Source organism: Malania oleifera, chromosome 2 (assembly GCF_029873635.1).
Source record: "Malania oleifera isolate guangnan ecotype guangnan chromosome 2, ASM2987363v1, whole genome shotgun sequence".
Classification (NCBI taxonomy): Eukaryota; Viridiplantae; Streptophyta; class Magnoliopsida; order Santalales; family Ximeniaceae; genus Malania; species Malania oleifera.
Genome location: NC_080418.1, coordinates 146,814,105 through 146,836,149, shown reverse-complemented (window position 1 = coordinate 146,836,149; position 22,045 = coordinate 146,814,105). Strand labels below are relative to the sequence as shown.

The following is a 22,045-nucleotide window of genomic DNA, read 5'->3' as shown; positions in this document are numbered from 1 at the left end:
TAAAGTTAACATTAGTTTGCTTGTGAAAACTATAAATGTCTCCTCCTACATAGCCAGTATTGTAAGAATAGAAGAGAAGAAAGAAGAAGAGAGAAAGAAAGAAGTGAAAAGAAAGATGAGCGATATAAAAGAAAGTAGAGAGAGATATTTTGTATAAGACCAATTGCGTATTATTTTGTAATTCTTCTGCAAAATAGTGAAGTTGTGATCTTATCCACCCGTGGAGTAGGTATATCCGAACAGCTTAAAATTTCTTTCCCGTCTTATTTAATTTTCTATTTATTATTATTTTTACATCTTTTATAACACCTATAACTTTAATTAATTTAAAATCAATTCTTCAAAATAATGTGACAAATATTTTTTTAAAAAAATTTACGTCACTTGTTTATTCATAAAATGAAATAAACTTTTTTTTACTCCTTCGATGGAAATAGAAGCCAAGCACGGAACCAGGCCGCCGTCGGCCGCCATCCTCGCCGCCTCCCTTACCACTGCCGCCTTCGCCGCCACTTCCGTTGAAACAAAGGGAAGAGGTGGGGGCCTGTGCCAAACCTGTAAATTATTAATAGCAAATCTGATGGGCTTCGAAGCGCTAGATATCAGTTCCATCAGCACTCATTCTCTCTCTCTATGCTTTTGAAGACGAAGCGATCCGATTCGCAACCGAGATTATTGTGAGATTTTCGCTCGGATGCTCAACCGAACTCATCAACCTGAGGTGAGGTGAGGTTTCTTCAATTTCATCTTGAAAAGTTGCTGCTTCTCTGTTCTTAAGAACACAAATGGAAGCCTCCATGAACCCCCAATTCACATCAGAAGACATATGATGTAGGTTCCCAAATGCCAGTTTTGCATATCTTCTTTTTCAATTTTCCCTATTTACATTTTCTTTTGGGTTGTGAAATTGGTTGTGCTTGCGAAGGAAGGGGAGGAGGAGGGAACATATCGACATTTCACACACCCGATGATTTGTTTAACACAGCGCAAATTTACAACTTTTCATTCTAGGCCGTGAATATATATCAATTGTAATGCCTTTTCTTGCATTGGGAAAATAGGAGGGTACTTCTGTTACATGCTTACATTGGATAAAATATTTGTAGAAGAATAAAAATGCCCAAAGCAGCTTTGATACAGGTTACTGACTGGGAGAAGTAGTTTTTTGCATTCGGCTCTGTTTAACGGATCTGAGTATTAAAGCTGGTCTTTTGCTCTGCATTTTCATGGCTATAGCTGTTACCTCCGTTGGAGTGCTTAGTTTGTTGAACAATTGTATTTGTTTTCACGGTGCATTTAAACAATACTATTGCTGTATCTTGATGAATGGAATAATGTGTCCATGTGGGAATAATTGGAGGTTTTAGTGGCCAACACCTACATGCCTTGTGTTCACGCTGTACTGATTTCAGGGTTGGGTTCTTATATAAAAAACAGAATATACAACAGTCATGAAACTTGACTAGGTCCCACATCTCATGTACATCAATTCATAATAGTTCATAATTGGTAGGGGTTTTCATTTATGTGACTTTATTTTTGCAAGCCTCAATGACCAACGCATAAAAAAAACCTAAATATAATAATTTTAACTTGATCATAAATGCAAGATATTGTGAACAATGCATAATGTTTGCAACGTGGAGGATTTTGCTGTCATGCATTTTAGTGGGTAGAATGGTTCACTTTTTGATGAGTTTGAACATGTTCTTTTAGCTAAAGAGGTTAATTGATGACAGAAGCTTAAAATGAATTAGGTCAAGGAACAAGACTATAATATAAGAATCTTTCACTAGGTGGCAAGTGGGAGAGGAGGAATTTTATAAAAGATTCGTTGATGATAGGGGTAGAATTACTGGGGACCCCGATTGTATTGTTGGTATGTTTACTCATTTTTATAGGTACTTTTTCCATGGAGCACGGAAAGGAAGGGATATGATTGAAGGTTTAGGTTGGTGCCCTATTTTAATAGAGAAAGCAGAGTGTTTAGAGAAGCAAGTTTTGTGGCGGAGGAGATTAGGGTTGCAGTGTTTCAAATTGATAGACAACGCTCCTGGGCAATATGGGTTTACAATGGCCTTTTTTTTTAAGGACAGCTGGGATTTTTTGAAGAAAGATGTCTCAAAGATCTTCATGAGTTTTTTCATGATAGGATTTTGTGGTTGGAGCATTAATTCAACTTTTATTAGCCTAGCGCCTAAAAAAGTTTTTGTTGCTAGAGTCAAGGATTTGAGGCCAATTAGTCTGGTGAATAGTGTACATGAGATCTTTATTATAGCATTATCTAAGAGATTGACTGGTGTCTTGTGGATACCTTTTCATATTGTCAAAGTGTTTTCTTGGGTGATAGACAGATATTAGATGTGACTTTGGTGACAAATGAGGTTTCTAAATATGTTTAATAAGGGTTTGGTTTTGAAATTGGATTTTGAAAGAGCTTAAGATCGTATACTTGCAATTTCTTAGATCGGTTGACAGACTAAAAAGGGTTTGGAGCAAGATAGGGGAAATGGATTAGGGGGTGCCTATCGTTTGTGGCTTTTTCTGTTCTAGCGAGCAGGGGGGGATCAACCCTCGTTTAGAGCATCTAAGGGGTGTGAGAGATGGAGATCCTGTATCCCCTTCTTTTTCACTATTGTGGCCAATGCTTTAAGTAGATTGATTGACAGAGGGGTCGATAGAGGCTTGATGGAAGCGATAGCGTGGGTATGAGAACGTATCCATGTTGCATTTGCAATTGGCAGATGGCACCTTTCTTTTTCTTTTCAGATGGTATGGGTAGTTTCTCTAATATGTTTACAATTTTGCAGGTGTTTGAAAAGTAATTGATCTTAGGACTAAGATTAACTTCTCTAATAATGGCATTGTGGGTATTGGGGTTAACTTGAGTCCTTTTTCTAGGTTAGCTGGTTGTGGTGTTTGTGTTGGCCCATTGCTTATTTAGGTGCCCCCTTAGGTGGTAACCCTACTGCTGATTCCTTTTGGGACCCAGTTTTTTTGAGAGTTGCTAGGAGGTTAAATGGGTGGAAAGGCGTATTCCCCCTCCCCCCCCCCCCCCCCCCCCCCCCCCCCTCCTTTTCCTCTTGAGGGTCTTATACTCTTACTCTTGGTCATGCATGTTTTTCCTTCTGTATCCCCATGTATTACCTGCTCCTTTTTCAAAATTCCTATGTGTGGCTCAAAGATTCGAGGAATTGGTGAGGGATTTCTTGTGGTTGGGAGTAGGTAGCATGATAGAGATCATCTTGTAAGCTTACTGACTTAAAGTCCAAAAGATAGGGATGTTTGGGTCTAGGTAATTTGGTGTCCAAAAATATTTCCTTGGTGGGGAAGTCATTGTGGTACCCCTTTAGAACCTGACTCTCTTTGGCGTAGGGTAGTTTGCAGTAAATTTGGATTTCCTCAGAACAGGTGTGATGCTAAAATTGGGGTTAATATTCTTATTCAGGTCCATGGAAATTTGTGTCTCAGGTTTATTCTCTCTTTTTTCCGCTCATGTTCAATATATTTTTGGTAATGGAGAGAGAATCCACTTCTGAAGGATCATTGGATTGGGGAGGCTACTTTAGCTGTCATGTCTGCTGTCTTTTGCTTATGTTCTTTTCATGACAACCTTATTTCTTCTATCAAAAAAAAAAAAAAAAAAAAAAAATCACCCTTGTTTCTGCTTTCTTTCTCTCGCAAGAGATTGGGTACATTTTCATTTTGTGATGAGCCTTAATAAGAGAGATCAACAAGCTTGCTCCTTTAATTAATGTGGTCCATTCTTTTTGTGCCTGTTGGGGAATGTAGCGGTGTAGTCAATTTGGTTTTGACCAATGACGAAAACCAAATTGAAAAATTTGGTTTTTTAAAATGATGAACCGATATTGAACCAAAGCCAATGATTTTCTCATCAAAAGAGTTGCTAGTTTAACAGTTTGATTTGTTTTTTAAACCGATTAGTTAAACATCATAGAAAAAAATATTTTAAATCCTTTACTGCACATATTTTTATACTATTATATTACTGCCTTGAAATCAGAGAACTGTATTGTGTGGGCCCGCGTAGAGAATCACGCAGACCCAGCTATAGGAAGCTACAAAACCTGTTGGTGGGGCAATGGTTATTTATAAGGACAAGAGAGCACAACCCACTTTCATGCGCTTCCAATGTGGCAATGGAATAGGGCAATCGCAAGTAGGTGACAATTGAACTTGAGCCTCTTTGTCCCACATAAAACAATTGAAAGTTGAGGGAGCCTTCCCATCTCTGCAAAAGCCCACCCTTGTGGTTCTATCATCGACTCATTGTTTCTATCAAAATCGGAATTTTCAATAGAAAATGATTTGAAAATTAAAATTATAATTTAATGTAAAAATAGAGTTATGAATCAATTATGGTAAAATATATTTAAATATAAGTCTATAACCAGATTTTGACATGTATATTATATATTGAAATTCATATATATTAATAATTAATTTGTTTTTTGATTTTTTGTTTCAGTTTTGGGTTATAAACAAAACCCAAATTTTCTATTTTTAAGGACCAGAACCAAAACCAAAAACAAAAAAACCAAACCGAAACACCGTGGTCCAGTTTTGGCTGGGTTTTGGTTTTTCGTAATTTTTGTACACCCCTAGGGAAGTGAGAAAAGAGTTTGGGGTTTACACTTTTTTTGGGGATTTTTGTTGTAAATCTTTCTCACTAACTTCTGCTCTTTTTGAGAAAAGAGTTTGGGTTTTAGACTTTTTTTGGGGACTTTTGTTGTAAATCTTTCTTTCTCACTGACTTTTGTTCTTTACTTTTTGATTTGGAAAGCTAAATTTCCTTCTAATATTAAGGCCTTTACATCAATAGTGATCTTGGAAAAAAATATTACCAATGACTTGCTTTAAAAATGAAGACCTAACAAGTATTTATCACCTGATGAGTATGCTCTTTGTTTTACAAGTGGAGAGGCCTGTTCACACTGGTTCTTACATTGTCATTTCTCTTGGACTCTCTGGAGTTAGTTGTTTTGTATTTTTTGTGAGAGTGTGTGTACCCTTCCTCTTTGGAGATGTTTTGGGATATGATGTTTAGGGGTTAGGGTTGTTTAGGAAGGGGAAGGAGAGAGGCTTTGGGGTGATGTTCAATTTTGGCTATCCGTTGGTGTATATGGATGGAGAGAAATGCCAGCATTTTTTCTTTCAATATGGATACTTCTCTTAACATGGTTGGAATAGAGCGGTGTTCCTTATTTTGTGGGTTTCAGTGACTGGTTCTTTTGGCACCTATGTCAGATCTAGAGCAGAGGATAGGATTGTTTAACTTTGCTTTATTTTGGGTTTTCTTTCCTTCTTTTGATTTGGGAGGATATCTTGAGGCCCGTTAAATCAACCCCATTTTAGGATTTTATAAAATGATGTTTCTTGTGAATTCGGATATGATCCAAAACTCCCAACCCTTATCTCATTTCACCAACTCCTCTGCTGCTAACCACCACCATGCACCACTGCCCATTGTCACTGACCACCACCATGTACCACCACCGATCACCACTGACCACCATTCACTGCTGCTCATCACCTTGCACTACCACCTGCCATCACCACCAACCACCCCAGCCACCACCCATCACCATGCACTGCTGCCCATCACGACCGACCACCATTGGCCACCGCTCACCACCACTTATTGCCACCAACTGCCACCCACCTCTACTAGCCACCACCCTTCACCACCTCCCATCATCTCCCACTGCCGCCTATTGTCACCCATCAATGCCATCATCACCACCTACCACCAGCCAGTGCCATCATCCACCCCCTCCATTTTCCCTCCCATTGCCACCACCCATCACTGCTGCCAACTGCCAAAGGCCGTCATCATCAGCCACTGCCACCCACCCCTGCTACTACCAAGTAGATTCTTTGATTTTATTTATAGAAAACTGAACTCAACTTTAATAATCCAAACACTATTTTGAATACAAATATGCAGAAAACTATTTACTGTTTTTATTTTCCAAAACGAGCATTTGGATATTGAATCCTCAACCAAATAGGCCTTCATACTTGCATTTTTTTTGTTCTTATTGTTCTCTTTTTATCCCTTTCTAATAAATTTCTTTATTTATCTATATATTTGTATGTGTATATATATTGTATAGATATCAAATCATGGTTGTCAAATCAAGATTCAAATTGTGATATGAAATCTCAATTTCATGAATTGAGAATCAAAATGAATTAGAAGATTCGATACACAATTTGAAAAATTGATTCCAAATGACTTGCATATATGTACCAGTAAAATAGTAAAATACATTGAAATTTCAACAAATATGGATCAATCATGTTGATAATTGGTATAGGGCTTGCCTTTGGAGCAAGTTTTGTAGGTCTAAATCGTACAATGGTCTATTTAACTCATACATATATTAAAATAAAAGGAAAACTAACCATATGAACAAAATATGCCATGATCTAACCATTCCATTACTATCATGTATGAAGTTCAGCCAGTTTCTATGAAACTATAACATGTTATGTGACTAAAAACTAAAGCACTAAGTCTAAGAGTTTAAGATACTCTAAAAAGTAAGATAAGGACCTCTTAAAAACTTTAAATAATTAAACTTCATGTTTATGGTGCAAGTTTACATTTTTTAACAATTAAAATTCACGTGTATGCTTTCTTTAGAAAATATAAATAAATAAATAAGGAGAGGAATCAAGAAAAACTTAATGAAAAATTGAACTTTATGGTTTTTAAGGGAATGAATCAATAAGAAACAATGAAAAATTGAACTTTATGGTGTTTGATAAAAAAAAAGTCATTTTAATTGGGTTTGCTTTAACAAGTAACAACTATAACAAGAAGTAAAAGTAAATAAAAAACTTATTAAAACATAAAAACTAATAAAAAAATCAGATCTTTAAATTGAGAGAGTGCAGAGGCCAATGTGCCAACCAAAAGCTCATCCACCTAGTCAACTTTGGTTTCTTCTCAAGATTGGTTTCTTTCTCTAACTCTGGTTTTCTTCTAATCTTATCTAATGGCAGAAAAGAAACTTGCAGAATGATTGGACCAACAGACTTCTTTCTTCTCTCTTTGAGGACAAAATTCATGTGAATAGAAAATTGAATGTCATCATGAAAAAGGGAAAAGTTTAAAAATCTTTTAGTTGGGTTTAGAGGAGTTGGATTTGAATCCTATGTTCGATTGGATTCCCCTATTCACTGGTGAATCATATTTCACAGACTTCTTGATTATTTCATGTGATTCGAACTGACTTATGCCTTTCTTGATACAAATCATACAATTTAAATAGAGAATCGTGCAATTCTAACAATTATTGTCAAAATTGGTATGCCATACATCTGGAGCTCTCTAGTTCTCTTCTAAGCCTATGATATGTGTGTCCACTTGATGGAAAATTTGAAGAATTTTATCAGGGGAAATTAATACATATGCGGGAATCTCACATGCACCTTTTTTTTATTTTTATTTTTAAATTTTTTCTCTAGTGTTTCTACCAAATTTTCCTAAGAGTTAGGTGATACTAACTATTCCTTATGACCTCACTAGCACAATGTTATATCTACTGATACTTGTCAGGGAGAGGGGTGTGCACAACATGGAAGCAGAGTAGTTTTTCTAAGTTATTGTGTGTATTTTTTGATGCTATGTTCATTTGCTTTATCATTGTCATCATAATCATCATCTTCAAGAGAGTGTGTGAGTGGAGAGAAAGAGAGGCTATGAGGAAATACCTCACAGGTGGAGGAGGTTGGAGGTTGAGCAAGTAGCTGAAGGAAGGAACAAATGCAATGATAGTGCTAAAGAGCATTGTATCTAATTGCCGGAGAATTCACTTCCTTGCCTATAATGGGGAAGAAGTTAGCTACCCATTTGTGTTATTTGTTATTTTCCAATATTTTTCTCGCATCTACTTCTTTGATACCAACTTTTGAAAAGCAAACAATTGAAAATCCCTAGTTTATACCAATTTCTTTTTATTTGCATTTGTTGATGGTAATCTTAGTCATTTGACATTATTAGTGTGTAGTGTTATGTTAATAAATGAGAGTTAGTAAGGGTATTATGGTCATTGGAATGTACTTTGACATATATTATAAATAGAGGGAGAGACCTATCATTGTGATTAGATCTTCCAGTCATTTTACCCAATTATTCAACATGGTATCAGAGCATGATTCTGAGAACTAAACCCTAATTGTTACAGCCACCATCAAAACCGAAGCCTAAAACCATATATTTGCTCCATGCCTACCATCATAGAAGAATTTCCAGCAACAATAGAGCCCTAATAAAACAGCCAGCAGTTGCCAGAAGCTAGAGCAGTCCCTGGAAATTTCCTGGGTGACTACCAGTTCAGGGACACAAAATCCACTATTGATTTTTGGAAAAGTAACACCATAGTCACCCACAGACACTGCCGACCTTTCCCCACTGAAATCCCATCTCCAGACTGTCCCTTACGTGCCCTCACGTACCTAGGGCAGGCTCCACACGCCAGTGCATGATGCCAATTTCAGGCAGGAATTCATCCAGCGGTGCTCAAATGCCTCTGTTAACATATAATTGAAGTTTTTTGTTATGTTTTTTGTCCAAAGATCTCACCTTTTTTAGTTGCTCATGTGCAACGCCCAGGGAATGGTTGTTTGATGCTTTCCGAAGCTAATGTTTATTGAGTCTATTGGGCCTGAAAAAGTGGTATTTGTTGTGTTTTTGATTCGTACATTGTGAGTTTGTGGTTCACATCAATTGTTGAAGGTTGTGTATTTTGAGATTGAGTTGGTGAATTGTGTATTTTTTATCTGCTGCTTTATTGACGTTGTATGTGTGTTGGGATGGAGTTCCCAAATCCCAAAAGTGTCTCCATCTTCAGTTACCTGTTGGAGTGAACAACGTGCTATAACTGTCTCAGAGGAGTATTCAAGGTTCCTGTAATATCTGACACCCCAACAAGCATCTCATCAAATTGCATCTTTTGCTTAGAAAAGTAATCATACCATCGTTATGTCATCCGGTATCTCTCCCACTAGTCCCTGTGTTATCACTCTGCTGCTATTGACCATATGACAGTACCAACTTATTTTCTACCCTTCGGTATTCTAAAAATCTATCTCAAGTTACCCTTGTTTTTATGGAGTAGGAACAGTAAATCCTACTCTATTTGTCTCTCTTTATTCTGTTCTCAACATTCCTAAATCCCTCTTCAATCTCAAGTATGTTAGCAAAATTATAAAGTTACTAAATTGATTTGTAATCTTCTTTCTTGATTTTATTCTTATTCAGGATATAAAGATGAGGAGGATGATCAGCACAGGACATGAGGCTGGTGGACTTTACTACTTCTAATCGTTCTCTTCTCCTATTGCCTGTAGTGTGGGTTCCACACTAGATCAAATTCATTGTCGCCTTGGTCATCCATCATTGGACAAGTTAAAACAGCTAGGTTCTACTTTGAGTTTTTGTATCTTACCTTGACAGTGAGTCTTGTTAATTAGGAAAGCATCATGATGTTCCCTTTGCCTCTCAAGCCAAAAAAAGAACTGTTAGCCCTTTTATGTTAATCCATTTTGATGTGTAGGATCCTAGTCATGTCTTATCAAAGTTGGGGTTTTGATACTTTGTTACATTTGTCGATGACTACTGCAAAATGACTTGGTTGTACTTCACGAAAGATCGTTTTTAGTTTTTTAATATCTTTTGTGCTTTTTGTTTTTTAATAAGGACTCAGTTTCATATGCTAGTCTAGATACGTCGTAGTGATAATTCTAAGAATCACTTCAGTACTTAATTCACTATCTATATGACTAACTCTGACATGATCCATCAATCATGTTTTACCTGCACTCCACAACAAAATGGATTTGCAGAGCAGAAAAACAGGCATATTCTTGAAGTCACTCAAACCATATTGTATCAAATGAATGTTTCCAAAGTTTTTTGGAGTGATGCTTTGTTCACCTACTTACTCTCTTATCAATAAAATGTCATCTTCTATCCTTGGTGGTAAAATCCCATATTCAATTATCTTCCCTAAGGCTCCTGTGTTCTCCCTTCCTCCTTGTATATTAAGTTCTGTGTCCTATGTTTATTTGTTGAATCCAAAAAGGGATACATTGGATCCTTGTGCTATCATATGTATGTTTCTAGGTTGTTCCTATCCTGATTCTTTGAGTTTCGTTGACCTTGATGGGTCCCTTCTTCTGCCTAGCCGTCTTGATCCTAACTTATTTCCTCTGTCTAGTCTTCCTACATTTTTCATCTAGTTTGAGTCTTAGTCTCTTCGATCATCCTAATGTACAAGTGTATGCACGACAACTCAAGAAAGGAGAGCCTCCTCTAGCTTCCACTTCTACGTCTCCAGTTCCCTTGTTAGAAGATCCTCTTCCCCAAGCGGTTGATCCTTTGATTGTTATTTGAAAAGGAAACACACATATACCCAACATCCATTTTCTAATTTAGTTTCCTATGATTTTTTGTCATACTCATACTACTATTTTGTTAGTACTTATTACTCTATCTTTTGTTGCTTTTGTAAAGTCTATTTCTCAAGTCTTGTCCCATTTTGAGTGAATGAATGCAATGACTAAAGAGATGCAAGTGCTACAAGATAATGTACTTAGAAAGTTGTTACCTCTTCCTCTTGATAAGCCTAAGGTTGGTTGTTGTTGGATGTACATTATGAAGGTCAATCTAGATGGTTCCATGGTTCGATTAAAGGGTTTGTTCATCTCCTTAGCCACCACCTATCATTGGACTCTACACCAGTTAGACGTGAAAAATGCTTTCCTACAAAATGATCTCCAATAAGATGTCTATAACATGGAGCAACTTCCTGGCTTTGTTGCTTAGGTGAGTTAGGTTTGGTGTGTTGGCTCAAGAAGTCGCTATATGGTTTAAAACAGTCTCCCAGGAATGATTTGGTTGATTTAGTGTTGTAATACTTTTCTGGCCTTCAATAGTGTAATAGATCATTGTGTATTTTATTGTCATACTCCATCCGAATGGATTCGGCCTATTGTCTATGTGGATAATATTGTGATTACTAGTGATGATAATCAAGACATCCAAAGCCTAAAGCATTTCTTGTGGATTAAGTTTTAGACAAAGGATTTGGGATCATTAAAGTACTTCTTGGGTATTGAAGTATCGAGATGTCGTATAGGAGTCGTCTTGTCACAGAGGAATTATATTCTTGATCTCTTAGATGAGACTGGACTTCTGGGATCCAAACCCATTGATACACCTATGGATCCTTACAGTAAGCTAGTGCTAGATATAAGTGATTTGTTGCCCAACCCAAGATGGTATCATAGACTTGTTGGAAAACTGAATTATCACACAGTCACTTGGTTGGATATATCTTTTACAACAAGTGTTGTGAGTCAATTTCTTGATTTTCCGAGAATAAGTCATTGGGATGTAGTAATTCTCATCTTGAGATATCTCAAAGGTGCACTTGGGAGAGGTCTCTCATATCAAGATCAAAGTCACACTCATTTTCAAGGATATACTGATGTAGATTGTGTTAGCCTTGGAGGCTACATGAGTTTAATTGTCTTGTTTTGATGATAAGTTTATCATCATGTTAAGTTATGATAAATATAATCACAAATGCAAAGATTAAGTAAATTCTTAATAGGTTAAACATCATAAAAAAGGGAGAGATTGTTAGCCTGGGTGGCTACACTATCATATTTAATATGTTTTGATGATATTAACCTATTTGTTGTTCCTAGTGTTTTCCTATCTTTGCAGATCATATTTAGTACAGGTATTTGTACATGAAGTACTGGATCAAAGGCAAAGATTGGACCGAGTTGACATCAAGTAGGAAAGATAAAAAAGACACTCACTCGGAAAGGATTCAAGCACATCTAAGGAAGATTATTGTAGAATTATTTATATTTTGGAGTGTTTGAAGTAGTAGTCTTTGTAACTCTTGCGGTTTTTGTTTCACACATGATTTTTGAGCAAGAGTTGAGCAAATTGCATATGCATACTAGGACACATGAGTTTATAGGATGTCACTTAAGTCACAAACTCACCATTCATAGTTTTCAAAGTTAATTTAAAGAGTTTGTCAAAAGAATCCTAAATTCAAAATATAATTTCTTAAGGGACAAGTTTTCAACATCTTGGTTTTATAAACTTCTTCATACTTTGTCCCAGTTTTTTCAAAGCATATTTTGTGTCCTAAAGCCTCAAGAAAGTCAAGTATATTTTTATAAATGACATACTAGCATATAAGATATCAAAATAAGCTTTTAAATGTGTTTTCATAAATAATATATCTTATATTCAAAAGAAATTTCAATAGGACAAGTTCTAAATTATATTAGTGTTATAATTTTTTACAAATTTGATCTTGGTTGGGTTTAAAACCTCAGTTATGCACCTATCAAATTTCTTGATCACCCTTCGGTATTTGGGGCATAAATTTTGTTAGAAAAGTCCAAAAAGGACGATCTTGGTGTCTATGGAAAGTTAAGAAAAAATCCCACAACTTTTATGTTGATGACTTTTTCTGATTTGGGACACTTGTCGATGATTGGTGCAACTCGTCGACGAATCAAGGCAGAATGTTAACGATTGCTGGTAGAGTGTTACTCGTCTACGAATGGGGCCACTAATCGACGATTAGTATCGTGAATAGCGCACCAACAGCTAGAAAACGGTTAGTTTCTTTTGGGATTTGCTCCCAACGTTTAAATAATGACTAGCAAGGGTTTTTGACTATAAATACAAGTCCTTAGACTTGTTTATTATGGTTTTGTTGATTTATACAAGTTTATAGTGAAAAAATATCATTTTATACAAAACCTCTTTGTTATTCATTCACAAGTGCTCAATCTCTCTTGTTCATTTATCTTTTTTGAATCATTTTTTTAGAGAGTAGTGTGAGGTTTGCATTATAATTGATATCAGCTCATTTTGAGGAGCATCTTCTTGTAATTCATCTTCTTCTTGTGAGGTTCTTTGTGAACCGTTTGGTGAATGTTCTTTGTGAACCGAAGTGAAGGCTCTTGGTGAGCATGGTAGGGATTTGTTCCCGATTTGTAAGGTTTCTTCGTCGGTGAAGGAGTATCCTTAGTGGATTATGGAATCCTTGGCTTGGTGTTAAGGCGTGGGCGTAGGCTTGATGCCGAACCACGTAAAAATCTTGGTGTTGATTTTTCTCTACCCTTCTTTTTATTTTATTTGTCTTGTGCTTAATTTATATTATATATATTGTGATATAATTGCTTGCAATCTTGCTAAGAGTTTTATTTTGTAGAGAAAATCAAAACACGCAAAAAGAGTCCATTCACCCCCCTTTAACTCTATATACTCCCAGGCTAGGACGCTTAACATATTAGGCTAGGTCTCCTTCCAACAAAAGATCCACAATTGAGTGCTATATCTTTGTTGGTGGAAAATTGATTCCTTCGAGGAGTTAGAAGCAAATTGTGGTGGTAATTTCATGTGCTAAGTCAAAGTGTAGGGTCATGGATCACACTACATGTGAACTTGTTTGGCTGAAGAACATGTTAGAAGAATTGAGTTTTCCACGTTCTTAGTTTATGGAGCTGATGTGTGATAATCTAGTTGCCATTCATATTGCCTCCAACCTGGTCTTCGATGAGCAGACAAAACACATTGAAGATGACTGCCACTTTTTCAGGAGAAACTTGTGTGGAAGCTCATTACCACCACTTATGTTAAGTCTAATTTGCAACTTGCTGATTTATTTACTAAAATCCTGGAGGGTGCTCGTGTTGAATTCATTTGTAACAAGTTAGGAGCATATGATATATATGCTCCATCTTGAGGGGGAGTGTTGATGTTTATTAGAGCCTTAGCATTATTAGTATATTAGTGTTATGTTAATAAGGGAGAGTCAGTAAGGGTATTATGATCATTGGTATGTACTTTGACATGTATTATAACTAAAGGGAGAGACCTATCATTGAGATCAGGTCTCCCATTAAACCCAATTATTCAATAGCATTAGTTTCTCTCTATTTAGTTTTTACGTTTTGGTGTTGGTTCCATAGTGACTAAATGAAGCCAAACTTGATGATCATGTTTCTTTTATGTGTATGTGTATACGTTGCCCAATGCTTAAAAATTTTAGTCATCCTACTTTGTAGCTTATTGTGTTTGAAGTGCTTTTGCATATGCTCCTTTTAAATATGTGTTAGAACATAGTTGTAATCGCCTTTATTTTTTCAGTTTTGTGATGGGTGAAATTGGTGAATGCTTATATAATATGAATATTGCATTTGTCGTACCATGATCTACAGATAATGAAAGTTCCTCGAAGTCTTGAGGTTTGGAAAATGGGTACAATCAGCTACTTGGATGCACTTAAGCTGCAGGACAAGATGGTCTCCAATAGAAAAACTAATAAGGTTTCAAATACTCTCTTGTCCCTACAGCATCCACCTACATATACTCTTGGAAAACGGCGAACTGATCACAATTTGCTAGTCTCGCAATCTGAACTTCAAACTATTGGAGCTGAACTTCATTACACTCAAAGGGGAGGAGACATTACATTTCATGGTCCCCATCAAGCCATCTTATATCCCATCATTTCTCTTCGGGATCTTGGAGTGGGTGCTCGAATGTATGTTGAGAAACTTGAGTTAACTATGATTGAATTGGCATCTGTATATGGCGTTAAAGCACAGGCTGGACGAAAGGTGAAACTGAGGTTTGGGTTGGAGAGAGAAAGATTGGTGCAATTGGAGTTCGAATTTCATCCGGGATTACCTCTCATGGGTTGGCATTTAATATTGACCCTGATTTGAACTATTTCAAGCATATTGTGCCTTGTGGAATTGCAGATAAAGAAGTTACTTCTTTGAGAAGGGAGACAAATTTCGTGCTTCCTACTGAAGAAGTCATTCAGGATCAGTTGATTTCTTGTTTTGCTAGGTTATTTGGGTTTTCTAGTCTAATTTGGAAAGATGGTGCATCTATATTGTTGGATAAATAAAAATAATGATTGTCGTTGTAGGGAAAGAAAATTATATGATTATTTGCACAAGTTTAAATTGCAATGTATCCAATTTTAAAGGCACAACTTATTCTAAGAGTTTCTAATTAGATGTAAAAAAATGTTTTACGTTTTGCGTAATTTGAGACATTGGACCTTAGTGAATTGTATATTTTGAAAACTTTGTTCCACCTGAAGTTTTGGTTATTGAAGGATGTTTTGTTTGCATATCTTACAGAAGTCTAGTAAATCCAGTTCTACTAGATCCCTAGTGCTTTGGTGGTGCTGTGATGACAATCTTGGCTTCTGGCCGGGTAGCAATGGCTTAATCTGGACATATTGCAGCAAGAGGGAGCCATTATGGTAACACCTAGGGTAGTTGCTACGTTGGTTGCCCCCGCCCCCCTTTTGCATAGCCAAAAGAAGACTTTTTTTATTTTACTAAAAGAGGGCAGCACTTAATGTTCTAATTTTTTCACGCAGAGTTGGTCCCAAGCCCGGGTAAAGGAGGGTTGCGTTAGGTAGCTGACAGCCAGCGTAAAATTTGTCAGATCATTATGATATGAATCTTTACCGAATATTTGCTGGGGCGTCCTATATGGGCGACGCATTGCACTTGAACTACCTGGATGTAGCGAAAAGTGGGCGAGGGTAAGCTAGGTCGTCGCCCCGAAGCGACGCGCCGTGTTGGCGCCTGGGTATGGTGTCAAATATGCAAGAGTTCCTACATCGTTCTGGATGTGGGCAGGTAAAGACGTTAGTTCAGGAAATTAGGATTAGATTAGCAACTTGGAATGTAGAGACACTTATGGGTAAAAACATGGACATTGTAGATACAATGATCAAAAGAAGAATTAATATAATTTGCCTTCAAGAAACTAAGTGGGTGGGGGAGAAAGTTAGAGAAATTGACAAATCAGGATTTAAACTTTGGTACACTGGAAAAGAAAACCATAAAAATGGAATAGACATTATTATAGACAAAAACTTAAAAGATAGCGTTGTGGATGTAACTAGAGTAGATGATAGAATTATAAAAATTAATATGGTATTATGACAAGAGATAATAAATATCATTAGTGTTTATACTCCTCAAGTTGGCTTAGCAGAAAATCTTAAGAGACAATTTTGGGAAGATATGGATAGTATTATACAAGGCATACAAGGGACTGAGAAAATATTTATAGGAGGAGATCTGAATGGACACGTTGAAAGAGATAATAAAAATTATGAGATGATACATTGAGGGTATGGATATGGAGACAAAAATGAGTTTGGGGAGATGATCTTAATCTTTGCTATGTCATATGATTTTAATATAATGAATATTTGCTTTATGAAGAGAGAAGAACACTTAATAACCTTTAAAAGTGGACAAAATAGAAGTCAAATAGATATTTTTTAACTAAGAGGGTAGATCGTTTATCATGTAAGGATTGTAAAGTTATTCTAGGTGAAAACCTAACCACACAATATAGAGTCTTAGTGTTAGATATATGTATTAAAAAATGGAAAAAAAAATGATAAAATAAACCAATATAAGAGAACTAGATAGTGAAACCTAAAAAGAAAAAATATAATAAAATTTAAAAATAAAATGATCAAAGATGGGGATTGGTCCGTAGAGGATGGGATAGATACAAATACTATTTGGAATAGATTAGTTAGCTCCATTAGAAAGATAGCAAAAGAGATTTTAGGTGAATCAAGGGGAAGATTCTCGAATAGCAAAGAGAGTTGGTGGTGGGATAAAGATGTACAAAAAATCACAAAGGCAAAAAGAATTTGGTATAAAATGTGGCAAAAATGTAGAAATAGAGATAACTTTGAAAACTATAAGGAGGCAAAAAAAATGCAAAAAAAGTCATTAGTGAAGTTAAATATAGATCATTTAATAGTTTGTATGATAGATTAGGTACAAAAAAAGAGGAAAAAGATATATTTAAACTTGCTAAGGCTAGAGAAAGGAAGAACAATGACTTAGAAAATATAAAATGTATAAAAAGTGAAGATGATATTGTCTTGGTTAAGGACGAAGACATTAAAGAAAGATGGCGAAATTATTGTAGTAAGTTGTTTACCGAAAACCAAGTAGAAATTTTAAACTTATAATTGTCAAATAAGGAAAAAGACTAAAAATATAAGATTTATTTATAAAATTAGAGTTATTCGTTAAGTTTGCACTAAAAAAGATGAAAAATGGGAAAGCTATGGGACCAGATAACATCCCAATTGAAGTTTGGAAATGCTTAGGTAATAATGGGATTATATGGTTAACTTATTTATTTAATACAATTGTAAAAATTAAGAAAATACCAAATGAATGGAGGAAAAGTACTTTAATACCTATATACAAAAATAAAGAAGGTATTCAAAATTGTAATAACTATCGTGGAATTAAACTTATGAGTCATACGATGAAATTATGGGAAATGATAGTTGAACAAAGATTAAGGCTAGAAACGAAGATCGTAGAAAATCAATTTGGTTTTATGCTAGGGAGATCTACCATAGAAGCTATTTATCTTGTAAGAAGATTAATGGAAAAGTTTAGGGAAAAGAAGAGGGACTTGCATATGATATTTATTGACCTTGAGAAAGCATACGATAAGATACCTAGGGAAGTTTTATGGCAGGTTTTAGAAAAGAAGGGTGTATGTAGTAGGTATACTAATGTCATTAAGGATATGTACGATGGAGTAATGACTAGTGTAAGGACTATAGATGGAGAAACTAGAGAATTTCCAATCACCATAGGTGTACATCAAGGATCTGCTTTGAGTCCTTATCTTTTTGCTTTAATGATGGACCAATTGACTAAGAGTATTCAAAAGGAGGTTTCATGGTGTATGTTGTTTGCAGATGATATTGTATTAATTGATGAAACTATGGACGGAGTAGAGGTTGAGTTAGAATTATGGAGAGAAGTTTTGGAATTTAGAGGTTTTAGGATTAGTAGAAATAAGACAGAATATATGAAATGTAATTTTAGTAATGATAGGAGGAATATTGGAGACAAAGTTAAACTTGATGATGAAGAAATAAATAACACTTGTAGATTTCGATACCTTGGATCTATTATGCAAGCTGAAGGAGAAATTGAAGATGATGTAATGCATAGAGTTAAAGCAGGTTGGGTAAAATTGAGAAGTGCTTCAAGTGTGCTATGTGATCGTAGGATACCCTTAAAATTGAAAGGAAAGTTTTATAAGATAGCTATAAGACCAGCTATGCTATATGGATTGGAATGCTGGGTGACAAAGAAACATAATATCCAAAAAGTAAAAATTGTTGAGATGAGAATGCTTAGATGAATGAGTGGTATAACATTGAAAAATAAATTAAAGAATAAACATATTCATGGTAAGTTAGGTGTAGCTCCTATAGAAGATAAGATAATGGAGAGACGATTCAGATGGTATGGACACTTGCAACGTGGGCCACATAGTGCACTTGTGAGGAAGAGTGACTTAGTTACTGTGGGGGGCAGTAGAAGAGGTAGGGGTAGACCTAAAATAATTTGGGAGGAGATAGTGAGTAAAAATTTAATATCCTTGAATTTATCAAAAGAAATGATCTATGATCGCATAAATTGGCGGAAAAGGATTCATATAGCCGACCCCACTTAGTGGGACTAAGGCTTGATTTTGTTATTGTTGTTGTTGTTGTTTTTCTAGCCAAACCAACTTCTATTTTGTTTCATGGGTGATAGTGAATTTAGATGACACTGTAATGGTAGAAGGAAAGAAGAACATTTTCTCATATCACTTATTAGGAGTACTAAACTATTACTCAAGATGTATAATCTATTGAGAAAGGACAGAAGAATAGTATGACTGATTTGGTGCCATGTGTTTAATCACATGAAATTTTTTTATTTTTCAAGATTGCAGGGAAGCCACAGAAATACAATAGTCAATACATCAGCACATGTTATGGTGCTTCCTAGTTCCAACCTACTAAACTAGAATGGGGATGAAATCTGTAAAATAAATGAAATCAGTAAAATATTTCTAATGAGGTATCCGGTTGGGAATTCTATACTTGGAAGAAGAATGCTATTATTTTGAGCATCCGAATTATCAAAGAAATAGATAAAAGTGTTTTATAGGCAGAATGGATTCTCTTGAAATCCTAGATGCCCCCATGGCATGGAATTTGTGGGTGTCAAGGATTCTTAATTAACGTTTCCAGACAAAATGACTATAGTAAAGGGAAATGTAACCAAGACCGAACCAATCAAATTAGGTTTGTATCGAGAATTTTCTAAACGTAATCCGAAACCTGACACTGCACTTCTATATTCATCTTTTTACGATAACATTTTGTATTCATATATATGCCCTGTTTTGGGCTTGAAAATTTTGATCTCCTCCAGTATTTTTCTGCAATGACTAGAGTTGAATATGACCAAAGGTTTGGCCTTAAGACGTATGTGTAGGAGCATCCTCAAACCTGTTTATCGACAGTTAAAAGTTCAAACTTTTCTTTTTATGTGCCATTGCCAATCTTGGCTAGGTACTTCTGATCCTTTGCAGAAAAGGGAGAAGGAAGTTCAATTTGATCCCCAAGAATGGATAAGAAGAGTATGAACGAGTGGGGTCTGTTACTCTATATATAATGTTGGGCACAAATTGCATGTGACAAGCATGCATGGCCATCTTTCTTTAAAAGAACTCTTCATATATACCAGCCCAGACCTTCCTTTGAATTCTCTGTTAATGTCTTCTTCTTTTCACACAGACACCATCTTGAGAACCAGCCAAAAATCTATGCTTGCTCTCTTTGCCTTCATTCTCATTCATTTTCTTATGTTTTCTCTGCACCATGCAAGAAGACAGGTTCATCCAAGAGAAGAACATCAGTCAAGGAGACTTCTAGTTTCTGTGACTTAAATTTCTGCAAATCTGAACAAGTTAAATGGATGGAGAAAACATTCCCGGTGATATGTAGAGGCAAGTTTGAGGAAGGTGCCATCTAGCATTCCAAATCCTACACAGAACTAGTAGCTTTCAGCCACACTTGTTTGTAGATCTAAGCAGTAAAGAGAAATCAAATTCATTCTCTTTCCTCATTTTTGCAGTCACCATTTCTTTTCTTTTTATTTTTTTTGGGTGTTAGGTAGGTAGTAGAATTGAACAAGATCTACCGTGACTTCTGTTTTGGCTTTTGGACCTTCCTTTAATTTCAAGTTCTGTATGCCATTCGTTTAGTTCTTCAAGTTTGGAAACATTTCCTTTGGATGAGATGAGAAGTGTATTTACAGAACTAAGTTCGTCCTGTTTCAGAGTCATCAGTTCTGTTAAAGTTTAATATACATTGTTGGCCCACAACCTAACAGTCTAAGCTTTTAAGTAAAGTGGTAATCTAACATGATATCAGAGCTCTGGTTACTAGGAGGTCTTGGGTTCTAATCTTATCGCTCGTCTTTATTCGATGACATTATTTGTCATCTGTTTATCTCTCCACGTGCTATCGGGCTGCACGTGCGGGGGAGTGTTAAAGTTTGATATACATTGTTGGCTCACAACCTAACAACTTAAACTTTTAGGTAATATGGTAATCTAACAAGTTCCTCTTCAGTAATTGACAGTGTGGGGGCTTACAGCAACCATTAACCTTTTCCTGTGTGTCTCTACTTGCTATTTTCAATATAAAATTTTTACTTTGCAGGAAGAGTTCAAGAATGATGACATGCCCACATGAGCATTTGGTGTCTTTTGTCTTCTCTTAGCTTTGTGCATGTGGTTTCATGTGAAGAGTTCACATACAGACACTGTTCCATGCAAAGTCTTACCATCTTAGTAACGCCCGGTGAAAAGAGAACTGCACATGTAAAGACAATAATGTGATTTGTAACAGCTGTGCCGCTGAATACTTTTATCTCTCTCTCAAAAGCTTCCTCTTTTTGAGGCTGTCCTTCGGAGTTTATCTGCAACTGACCCTGTGTTTAAGTTCACATCTTTTTGATTTGTGCTCTTTGAAAAGAAAAGCTAATGACTTCTCTTCTGCTACATTGGGCCTCTCCACCAACCTCTTAGTTTTAATATATATAAAAAAAAAAAAGGGATAATTTTTGCATTTTTTGAAAAGCTAATGACTTTTCGGGATGTAAATGGGACGAATTTGAAACAGGAAAAATAGAATTCGAAATCACCCATACCAGAATTATTCATCTTATTTACCATGCCGAACCAGCCATGGGAATTATTTATATCCCCATCCCGACTAATTAAAAGATCGGTCTCTCATTGGGAACCCGAATCTACCCCACCAATTATAATAAAGTATAGTTTTTTTTTTTTAAAAAAAGTCTATTATTAAAATAACATAATTTACTATAATTATAACAAAATTATAGATAACATTATCTTGTTAGTAGATTAATATAAAATAAATTAAATTAAAACAATATATTTAGAAGCCATAAATAATTAACTGAAAAAAATAACATATTTACGACTTTTGCTTAGGTTGGGTGGAGCGATTTCCTAGCAAGAATGTATATACATGTCCCCCTTATTTACCAAATCAGGGGATTGAGGAAAGATATTCACTAAGCCAAATCCATTTACGTTCTTATTTTTTGATGTTATATTGAGTCCCTCTACTGGTCTCTTAATTTAATGTCCTTTAAAAAAAAGAAGAAAGAAAAAACAATGCAACTAGAGATTTAAGTGAATCAAATCGGCTCGAGTTACAAAGTGAGTCAAACTGACTCGAGTTACAAAATAGGTCGGTGTAAGCTCAATTTGTGTCGTAGTTCAGTTAGCCTCGACTTTATTTGAGTTTGAATTAAACTCGAGCTATTAAGTTATATTATTTTGCAACCCTTGTGCAACTTTTATTATTTTAAAGTGACACAATATATAGTTTATAAATGTATCTAATATTATGTCATGTATATATTGACTTACAATTAATATTATTGTATAATAAAATTAAATAAAATTGAGTTCATGTACTTGACTTATTTTGAATTGATTCAATTTCAAACTTAAAGTTTTTGAGTCCAACTAAGTTCAAGCATTCAATTTGTTGACTTACGCTGACTT

General features: G+C 35.5%; 1 pseudogene; it reads left to right on the top strand.

Moving 5' to 3' along the window:
* The first annotated feature begins 415 nt into the window (after positions 1-415).
* LOC131149365 (octanoyltransferase LIP2, mitochondrial-like) lies at positions 416-15,181 on the top strand (annotated as a pseudogene).
* Positions 15,182-22,045: the final 6,864 nt, after the last annotated feature.